Below are 10,880 nucleotides of genomic sequence, written 5' to 3' on the forward strand. Positions count from 1 at the left end.
TGTGCTTTTCCTAAGGTGTAGTAAATGCATTTTCAACTTCGATATTTTCAACTTAAGTTCATTGGGATGGAATCCCGTTGAAAGTCAAGAAAGGTCTGTATCATTATTATCTTTATAACTCTTTAGTACTTAGTTTCTGAGAAGGTCCATAATCAAAGACAGCAAGCTGCATAAACTTTTAAAGGATATATTTATCCCATTCAGAGTCTTGTTAAAAATAGTATGACTTCATATATTGTTTCAGTCACAAAAATCCAAATTCTCAGGACCTAAAATACAGTGCTGAATCTGGACAGTTACGCTGTATTTGCTCAGATATTGGTTTAGGTCCAGACTGTGAACTACAAACTTTAAACTCACAGCCATGATGACTTCGCAAACTGCACACTGACTTCTTGGCCAAAGTTACTTTCCAAACTGAAAACAGTGAGATAGGTCAACAGAGTTAGCACCTATTTTTCTTTGTGCAGGTATACATGTGGGAATCAGTCTCTCATCAGGACTTTTTAAAATATTTTTTAATGACTAGGTAGAATTAAAGTGTGTTCTTTTTTTTTTTAATTGATTTTTTTTTGAAACAGAGAGAGACAGAGCATGAGCTGGGGAGGGGCAGAGAGAGAGGGAGATACAGAATCTGAAACAGGCTCCAGGTTCTGTGCTGCCTGCACAGAACCCGATGCGGGGCTCGAACCCACAAATGGTGAGATCATGACCTGAGCCAAAGTTGGACGCTTAACCAACTGAGCCACCCAGGTGCCCCTAAAGTGTGTTCTATTGAAGAAAAAGATATTGTATTCCTTTTATTGAGAAACTTCATGTGTTTTAAAAACAAACAAACGAAAGGAATGGCTTATTACAGGAAAGCCTGTACCCTAGAGAAAATTATGATTTTGAGGACTATGAACCTGTCAGTCTATAAGTTATGAGCTAAAGGCAGCATCTGAAGTTTTGACTAATCTACTCATTATTCAGTTGACCCTACTTGCTAGCCTTGACAGCAAAGGGAAAGATGTGCAGTGCTATTATTACTTCAGGAAGAAAAACATGGAAGGAGCTTCTCAACAAGAATCTTTAAAGCTTTCTAAGGAAATGGGGGTCTGGGGACAGGTTATCTAGTAAAGCAGGTCTTTGGTATTTTATGGCTTAAGTTCTGCATCTTTCAGAGGGCTCCTTCTTTGACAATGTCGAGCCAAAGGATCTGAGCCACACTGAGTCACCGGGTATCTCACAAGTATGTACCAAAGAGGGAGTGAGAAGGACTGAAGAAGGACTGAGCTCAGGTTCATTCATTCAGTCCTTTCCTACTAAGTACTGACCAATGCCAAGCACCACGCTACATGCTAGAAGACAAAAACAATCATATCTGTTCTTTTGATGTCTCTTTATGAGAACTCAGAGCCCAAGAAGCACATTTTTCATAAGCTCTCTGGCCACTTTCACTCTGCACAAGGCTTTCTTTACAGACACAAAACAGCAAACCAGAGGAATGCCTGATTGCATTAGCCAATATTCGTTGTTGTTTTTTTCTATGTGACGAGACTGTTCAAAGCACTTGACATATATTTATCCATTTCTTTCTCTCAACAACACAATGTGGTAGTTACCAACATCAGCCTCACTTGATAGATAAGGAAACAAAGCATTAAAAATGTATGCGACTGGTCCCAAGTTTATACAGCCTGACTCTAAGGCTCTGTAGGTAATAGAAATACCAGTCAATTACCCCCTCTTACACTGACATAGGGCAAATCAAATGGAAAGGCAGACAAAAATAAAGAGACATTCTTGTTTCATAGCTAGAGAAGTGAACTCCCCAAGATAAAACGGAGAGATAACGCCGACGCAGCTACCTAGATATACCCTGAGCTAGCCCACCGTGTTCCTAGTTCAGGCCTTCCCTTTCCTACACCCGTACTCTTGCTGCAGGAAGTGATATGATTCTGAATTCGTCTATAGCTATTTGCAAATCTAAGCCCATGATAATGAAGTATTACGCGTAACGCTTGGTTGAGTGGAAAAGATTGAGCGGAGAAGATCTCAAGAGGCAAAGGAAGATAGTTAAGCATGGACTTTTCGAGTACCTTTACCTCCATTGCAATGCCTTGCCTAAGAGACTTGGAGGAAGGGGAACCATTGCGGTGCTAAAGGGCCCACAAAATGTAGATGACATCGATGCTGTAGGCCTGCTGGAGATGGCCGCAGCACGGGACAGTCAGAAGGCATGGGCGTGACAGGAAGATCCCCTGAAGCTGCCACCTGGGGGTCAATTAGAAGGTAATTGAGAAGGACCACCAATGCCTGTCCCCACTTCCCAGGATTGAGTCCCTTTTCTGTGGAAACTGCTGGGGTCTCCACCTGTCCAGATCTTCAGATAAGGCACTACGTGATGGATGGTGACTAGAAAAATAAGGAGAGTGACCTCCCACCATTAATAGGTGGTTCTCTGCCTGAGAAGAAATCACTTCCAACCAACAGAGAAAGGGAAAGCCAGCTCATCATAGAAAATCAAGAAAATGAATGACTGTACATTTTCCCCTCCCCTTTTCCTGACCGCAGCGCCCAAGGACTAAGCACAGGAAGAGGAAGGAAGATGAAAGCGAGCAGACGAATATCTCAAGCCTCCCCTTGAAATCTTTGGAGAGGAACGCCTAGCTTGCTGTAGAGCAGAGGGGGGAGATTTTAATTGAATGTGAGATTGACGTGTTCAATAGGCTAGACTTTTTAATAACTAAAGATGACAGAAAAGCTATAAAATCAAATTAAAGTATTGTTTAGGGACTCCACCACACATCAGGTACAGAAATCTGACAGGACACGTGAAGAGTTGAAAACTCAAACTCTATAGGGCACCTGGGTGACTTCAGCTCCAGTCATGATCTCGCAGTTTGTGAGTTTGAGCCCCACATCGGGCTTGCCACTCTCAGTGAAGAGCCTGCTTCAGATCTTCTGTCCCTCTTTCTCTTTGTCTCTCCTCTACTCATGCTCTCTCTTGCAAAAATAAAATAAAACACTAAATGTTTTTTAAATAAAAAAAGTAAAATAAAAAGTCAAACTCTACAATGTTTGTACCTCAAAGAGCCTGAGATCCCTCAATCAAGCCAGTTACATGCTGATTTGATGTATGAGGGGAAAAAATAATTAATATAGAAATAATCTTAAGACGTATTTTAAACTACCCCACTCTAAAACGTGAAACATGTTTGTAAAATCCTAGGCTGAATAATTCGAGTTTGAAGCTAATGTAATGGCTAATTATGAATATTCTAATATCATTAATGAATACTTGATATAAAACATACAATTTATTAATACCATTAATAAATACTTGATATAAAATATATCCAGCATGTACTAGATGGATAAGAGCAGTTAATGCCTATGTGACAGATGAAATCAACAATAAAAATCTAAGTTTCAAAGAAAAATATTATTTCTATGGATTTGTGCCTGAATCCTGGGCCAGACTTGCCATGCGCCATTATCAGCATTTCTTTTAGTATATTCCAGTTCATATTTTTCATGAAAGGTGATTAAAAAATAACTTTTGGGGCACTTGGGTGTCTCAGTTGGTTACGTGTCCAACTCACCATTCATGAGTTCGAGTCCCGCATCGGGCTCTGTGCTGACAGCTCAGAGCCTGGAGCCTGCTTCCGATTCTGTGTCTCCCTCTCTCTCTGCCTCTCCCTTGCTCGCACTCTGTCTCTCTCTCTCAAGAATAAATAAACATTTAGAAAAATTAAAAAAAAACTTTTAAAGGACAAATAGATTACTGTGTTAATAGATCTAAAGAAGGGCGCCTGGGTGATTCAGTCGGTTAAGTATCCAACTCTTGATTTCAGCTCAGGTGGTGATTTCATGGTTCCTGGGATTGAGCTCCATGTCGGGCTCCGTACTGAAGCACAGAACCTGCTTGGGATTCTCTCTCTCCCTCTCTCTCTGCCCGACTCTCATCCTCTCTCACACTCTTTCAAAATAAATAAATGAACTAAAAAATAAAATTAAAATAAATTACCTAAAGAAAATGTACCTTCTTGTTTCTTTTTGCCTTAAGAATATTTTAACCTGAAAGCACAGCTAAGGTCGGGCTCAGGGCTCACAGAACACACAGAGATCCCAATAGTGACCTACTCCTCCTTAATACTGAAGGCACTGGGCCTCTTTGTTTTGGTGAAATTATGTTCCTTACCGAAAACCAGGTGTGTGATACCTGTTTCACTGTGCGTAGAATACGTGGAAATATATAATCAAAATTCTCTGTGATTGGCAACCCTGATATTTGTGTCAGAGGGTACCCTGCTGAATCTTCTCCATGCCCCATCCTCAGGAGAAAGGCCTTTGGGGTTCCCTCTGATCCTCTTCTCTGAAAGGTTGACGCCCCAAGATTCCTTCTAGCCCTGACATTTTATGAATCTTTTCGGACACAGTGCCTCTGCCTTTCCTATTCTAGATCGTGCCCACCTGGTCCCTTATTTGAGAATAGAAGTCAGACATTCCGGCCAATAGGGTGAGCTACTTTCTGCACATCTTGTACATCAACCCAAGCAAGGAAACCTTTGGGAGTTTACACAGGCGGTTCCCTGTCACCGGCTGGAAAATCAAACCAGCTACTCATAAATTTCATATTTCCAGAATAATATTCAATTAAAGTATATAAAGATACTCCTCCTGGCTTTGAGAACTGTTTACTTTCTGTCTTCTAAAAATGGATTGAAAGCATGGGGTTTCAAGAAAATCTCATCTCAAAAATCAGAACCCTAGACCCAGAAGTCTCTTTCCTTTGATGCAGGAAGTTGATCCTGATATATATTCCTTCCAATTAGTTACATGAATGTGGTTAGTATTTCAATCTAAACTTCCTGCATAAAATACAGAAATTCTTTCATAAGATGCTTCCACGAGATAGGTTCAAGTTTAATTAAACTTACTCAAAAGTGATTACATGAATATGAGAGTTGCATTTCTCATGTCCCTCATTTTCTCAACCTGGTAGAAATTCTAGCCTTCAGCTCAAGGGCTTCCCCACAGTCTGGGGTTTTAATTGGTTATCTCTCTTCCTAGCTAACTGTGCTTTAATTCTGCTCCATGTGCATGAATAATAAGGACAGTTGTCAGTTAATAAAAGCTAAGCATCAAGCTAAATGTGCTCAATATATAAAACCTCACTGACTCCTCACACAACTCCGTGGGATAATTGTTATTCCTACATGTCTTCTACAGGTAAAGAAATTGAGGCTATAAAAGGGTAAGTATTTGCCCAAAGTAACATAGCCAGTAAATGAAATAGCTGAGATTCAAGCTTGTATCTGTCTTATTTCAAACCTGAACCCTTAACCACTAAATTTAATTTTTCTGGTGAAATCAAACATTTTATGGATTCCAAAGTAACTGTGGGGGTGTATGTATATATTTACATATGATGTATTATTATATATTACATTCATATATGCTATATAATATATAGTATGTATTATTTTAAGTATATTTACATATTACATATTGTTATATATTCATGTATATACGCTACTGTTCCAGACCAAAGCTTTTACTCCTAAACACCTTACCATTTTACCCTTGATGAATACATCAATTCTCCAGTGACAGCTCTTCCTCCTTTAATTAATCAGTAAATCTACCAGGTTTATCCTCCAAACATACCCTCAATCCATTTTTCCAGTTTTTCTATTATTACTTTATTCAACATAACTGGAATCAATGTAGTGAGTACCTACTATGTGCTGGGCAGAGTTCTAGAAATCAGGGGTATCTCTGTCCTTGAGTAGCTCACAGTGTACAAAACAAGAAAGATATTGAAGAGGGTACATCACGATCCACAACACGCAGGAGGCCCCGATGGGGGAGTGAGCAGCCCTGGCCTGGGGGTGGGGAAGGAGATGGAGGAGCCCCCCAGAGGGGACTGCACTGAAGCGGAGTCTTGGGGGATGATGGGAAGGGGGCCGACAGCTAGGCAGCCTGGATGAAGGCAGGGAAGGATTGGAGGGGGTGCCAAGCAACAGAGGCCACGTGGGGGCAGGAAGCAAGCACAGTGAACTCCCGTCACTTTGTTTCCAGAGTACGGGGAGCAAACGGCCACCAGCTGGTCTCAATTCTCTCCCTCTTCCAAGTCTGTCCGAACACTGCTGACAAATAAGTTCTCCAGAAGCATAACTTGACCACCCTCCACCCCTGCACCTTTCTCAAGAGCCTATGTTGTCATAAATTATCAACTCATCTCTTAACTGCTGCCTCTTACCTAATAGCCTTATGTGTGATCTGCTCCCACATTTCCTTATCTTCACTACTACTTACCCAATTCCCCCCAAAACTTGGAATGAGTCTACCCCCTTGCCGGCAGTAGGTTCAACCTGACCTTACACCTGTTACACCATCCCCCAACCAAATTCTATGCGCGCTTAGGACTCAGTTCTCTTGCCTCCGATTCTTGGCCCGCCCTCCCCTACTCCAGCTGCCTAAACTGCCGGGCAGCTGGCAACACAAACTCAGAATTGTACCCCTTATCCCCATTTAGTCCATCTTTCCATCTGCCCACAGTCACTCAAGTAGCAATCCATTCACCTTCTTCACTCACTCACAGCATACCTGTCGGTTATCTATTCTAGGCAATTCTTCCCAAACTAAATGTTCCCTACTAACCTCACTTTCTCTCCTCCCCACCACCATCCTCCAAACTTGTTTTCCTCTTCCTGTGTTCTATACAACACAGCCCAAACTGGAACTTTCAGAAGCATTGCCTACGCCTTCCTCTCTCTTAACACACATATCCAATTTGGCCGCTCAGTTATGTCCATTTTTTCTCAGAAAACATAGCTAAACTTACTCTCTTGTAGTCCCATGACCTTCATAATGTCCCTACTGAACCATTGAACAAAGAGCCACCCGATTTATTGTCTAACTGCGATTCCCTCCATTCCTGTCAGCGGTCTTTTCAAAATAGGTGTCAAAATGTATCAGGGACCTACTTAGCTCCAGGTGCTGCGCTGGGCATCGGAAGTCTAACTTGGAAGTCTTTGGCTTCCACCAAAAGTGTGAGTATTTTTAGGGTGGGAGCTTTGGCTAATTTAACTTTATATCGCCAGTCCCCAGCCAATTACCTGGCACCTCATCATTGATTAATAGATACTAGTTCGAAAGAATGGGCGAATGAACGGAAAGTTCTAGGTCTAAGGAGGTCTTTAAAGATGAATGAAATAACCGTTCTGTTGATGTAGGAAACAAAGGCAGAAGAAGAAAAATTAACTTCCTTACAACTTAGAGCCCATTGACAAGACCTTGAAACAGCCTTCCTCTGGAAGCTCAGTTTCTTCGATGATGCCACTTGCTAAGGGCGAAAGGCAACCTTAGCTTAACATTATCCTGCCCCCTCCCACCCTGAACGCTGTATGTCTACTCTAACATAGAAAAAATTTTTTGGAAACTTCCTTTATCTCGACCCCTCCCAAGATGTATGTTGGAGATCATACTCCAAGCATATGGTCCACTGATACACATTTGAAGGGTCTCATGAACTGAGTTTTTACTAGATAGTAATAAATGACCTTTTCCTAACAATAGCTAACTCTTCAAGTTAAGGAAACCTTGTTTCCAAAATACTTTAGAGCCTTAAGCTACCCCCTCATCCCCTCTCAACCTGAAGGTATATAATTAGCTACTCTAATTAGTTCACGACTCCAGTGCAGCTCTTTCTGTCCACAGGTCCTGTCCCCACACTTTAATAAAACCACCCTTTTGCACCGAAGAAACCTCAAGAATTCTTTCTTGGTCGAAGAAGCCTCAAGAATTCTTTCTTGGTCGTCAGCTCTAAATCCCAACACTCCAAACCACATCACTGCATTCAAGAAAGAAAAATTACCTGAACATTTAAGACTCAGACAAAAAATGTAATACGGGCAAATAGTTTGACATTTGCATAAAATCAGTGTGTGAAGGGTCAGACCTTTTACAGTTTTCACTGTAGTGAAATAGGCAAAGTAGGTGGGCTGTAGCAGTTGTTTCCTAATTTTCTAAATTTCCCAAAATGCATCCATTTTCAAAGATGCTAATGGGCATCTGGGGAAACTACCCTGGGGAAGTGGAGGGTGAGTCAGCAGGGAAAGAGGGGAGATGTCGAGCTGTACGCATGTGAAATAAGGAACCAGTAAAAATGACACCTTGAGAACTAGTGTGGACGTGCCAGCTTCTGGCTGGTAGCTGCTCCCCTCCTTTACACCTTCAGACAGATTGTTTAGGAAACAGTCAAAATCATATTTCAGAAAATGCTCTGTAGGCATTAAGGTATCTCGATTAGGATCCTGGGCCACAAAAAGGACATTAGCAGAGAAACTGGTGTTATCTGAAAGAAGTGTAGTTAATAATAACCAGTTTGTAGTTCATAGTAATTTACCATAGCTGATGTCTTGATTTTGACAGCTGTCTCATGGCCAGCTGAGTTGTTGACGTTAGGGCAAACTGGACGGAGGGCAGTATTTTTGCAGTGTTTCTGTAAATCGAAAATCATGCCAAATAAAACCATTAAAAATAAATTCCAGTTCTGAAGTCTCATCTCCATAACATACAGAGAAGCAAGGGTCAGCTTGTGATTCATTCACTGGCAGTCAGATGGGAGGACTTAGGGGGACAGTGGTCAAAGACCTTGTCCTTTTAAAGTTCTCTCCCTTCCCCATTCAAGCCTCACCCCACCCCCGCGGACCCAGCCCAGCCCTGGACTCCCCCCTGCACAGCTGCTCCTGTGGTTCTGCATTGTTATTTAATGACATATTACGGCTGCCCGCCTTTTCTCTGACCCCAGATCTTTGCTTGTCTGACTCCGTTTCTATAAAAATACCTCCTATACCGAGGAACTTGCTGCCCTGTCCCCATCCATCTGTTATACTAATCATCTTTTTAAAATGTCTTCCCAGATTTTAGCTCCATGTAAGTTACCTTGTTCGCTCGCTTGTTTACCTGATTAATATCTGTTTCCCTCTCTAAGCAGCAAACTCCCTGGAAACAAGAACCTTGACCGTCTTCTTCACTGCCTGACCCTTGGAGCCCAAAACAGCACCTGGCACAGAGTAGATGTTCTTTAAGTCCTAAATGAATATAGTTCTTGCAAGAAAGGTTTCTGTTATGTAGTTCTGTACCCTCCCTCCCTTCTAGAAGCACTGCACCAATAATTGGAGAATTGTGGCAGTGTTCCTCGAAATCATCTCTCCTTTTCAGATCCATCAGTTCATGGAAGAAGACATTTCTTAAGCACCTGTCACCTGCTTAGTACAATCCAGAGAACCAGAGTCAAGCATCTGAAGGCGACACCTCCACTTATTTACAGTAACATAGCACTTTTTAAGTTCCTACACACGATAGAATGGTTAACTTGTAGCAGGTAGCATTTTAACGTTCCTGGAAAATCACTTTAGGAGTCTTAACATGGTGGCTGGAGAGAGAGAGAGGCTCACTTATTTCTTTTTCAAATTCTAAGGAGTTTGTGAAATAGACCAGTTTCTTTCCCGGGTGAAGCGAGACTTTTTTAAATTATTTGAATGGAAAGAAATTACACACATATCTGCTTGTTACTATATAAACACTTCACTAAGGCTTAAGGATCTCAAATTGTTACTGGACCAAAGTGTGTCTGTTTCTTGGTGAGCTACAGACAGAAACCGCACCAGAAACATTGCTTCACAATGTTTGTTACTTTCTTTGTTCAGTTATTTCCAAGGTGTGAATCTCTGAACAAGGGAAAGCAAGGTCTTTTGATTAAGGTTTGGGATGATACTGGGAGGGGAATTTTAACACTATACTGGGGCTGAGGTTAACTCTTGGTCACTTTCTAATTCATATGTGCAGGTATCATCCTCAAATGTTTCTTTTTTCTGTTTCAGAAGTTCATTAGTTTCTCAAAAACTAAGCACAAGCTTCTAGGGGTATCTTGAGTTCAGGAGGTCAGCCCTGAGTTCACAGGGTCAGTCTTGAGTTCAGGGGATCAATTCCAAGTTCAGGGTGTCAAGAGGTCTCACAGGTGACAAAACACAATTGAAGGAACAGGTTGGGTGAAGCATGATCCATATTAAATATAAATATTTAAATAATATTTAAATAAAGGCAGCACCTCCATTCCCTGTGGCTACCGCAGTGCACATATGCAGAGAGTATGGGATCAGACTCCCATCTCCAACCTCATGCACAGATGAGGGTGCTGAGGTATTTTTCTTTACCTCAGCTGTTTAATCTTCTACCCACTCCATATGTCCACTCTGTAAGTTCCATGAAGGTGAGCTGTGTGTGTCTCCCCAACATTCTATTCCCAGAGCTGAACACACACTGATCACATACTCCTAACATAAATATGCTCACAAATTATTGTGAAATGAGTGAAGAATTGATGAATTAATATATTCCGGGGAAGGAGACATTTGCCATGGGGAGCCCAAGCAAGAAATTTTTAAAAAGTTTAGTAAACATACACTGAATAGATACTGAGATAGGTTCTAACAGGGAGGGGCAAAAGGAATTTCAGAGGCATGTGTGATTAATTGCCATTTCCCCAAACTCGCAGATGCTTTGTGAGGTCTGATCTAATGATACTGATTTATTTGCTAGACCTGGTGTTAGAAATTCACTATGAAAAGTGTCTGGACTTTGAACTGCAAGGAGAGTGCAGATTTCAAAGGCAAAATTCACAAGATTATATAACTTGTTTCAAAGAATTATGATCACTACCATAGAGTTAAACTCTAAATGTCGTCAATTTAGCTAACAGGTGTTACATTGTCTCTACTTTAGTCCAAAGTAGAAGAATATGTTCTGGGTGGTGATCCCAACTGACCAGTTACCGTTGACAAAAGGCAAGAGTTCATGGTGTTGCAAGAATTGAAACAAACAGG

Source organism: Hyaena hyaena, unplaced genomic scaffold, assembly GCF_003009895.1.
Source record: "Hyaena hyaena isolate Hyena2069 unplaced genomic scaffold, ASM300989v1 scaffold_448, whole genome shotgun sequence".
Classification (NCBI taxonomy): domain Eukaryota; kingdom Metazoa; phylum Chordata; class Mammalia; order Carnivora; family Hyaenidae; genus Hyaena; species Hyaena hyaena.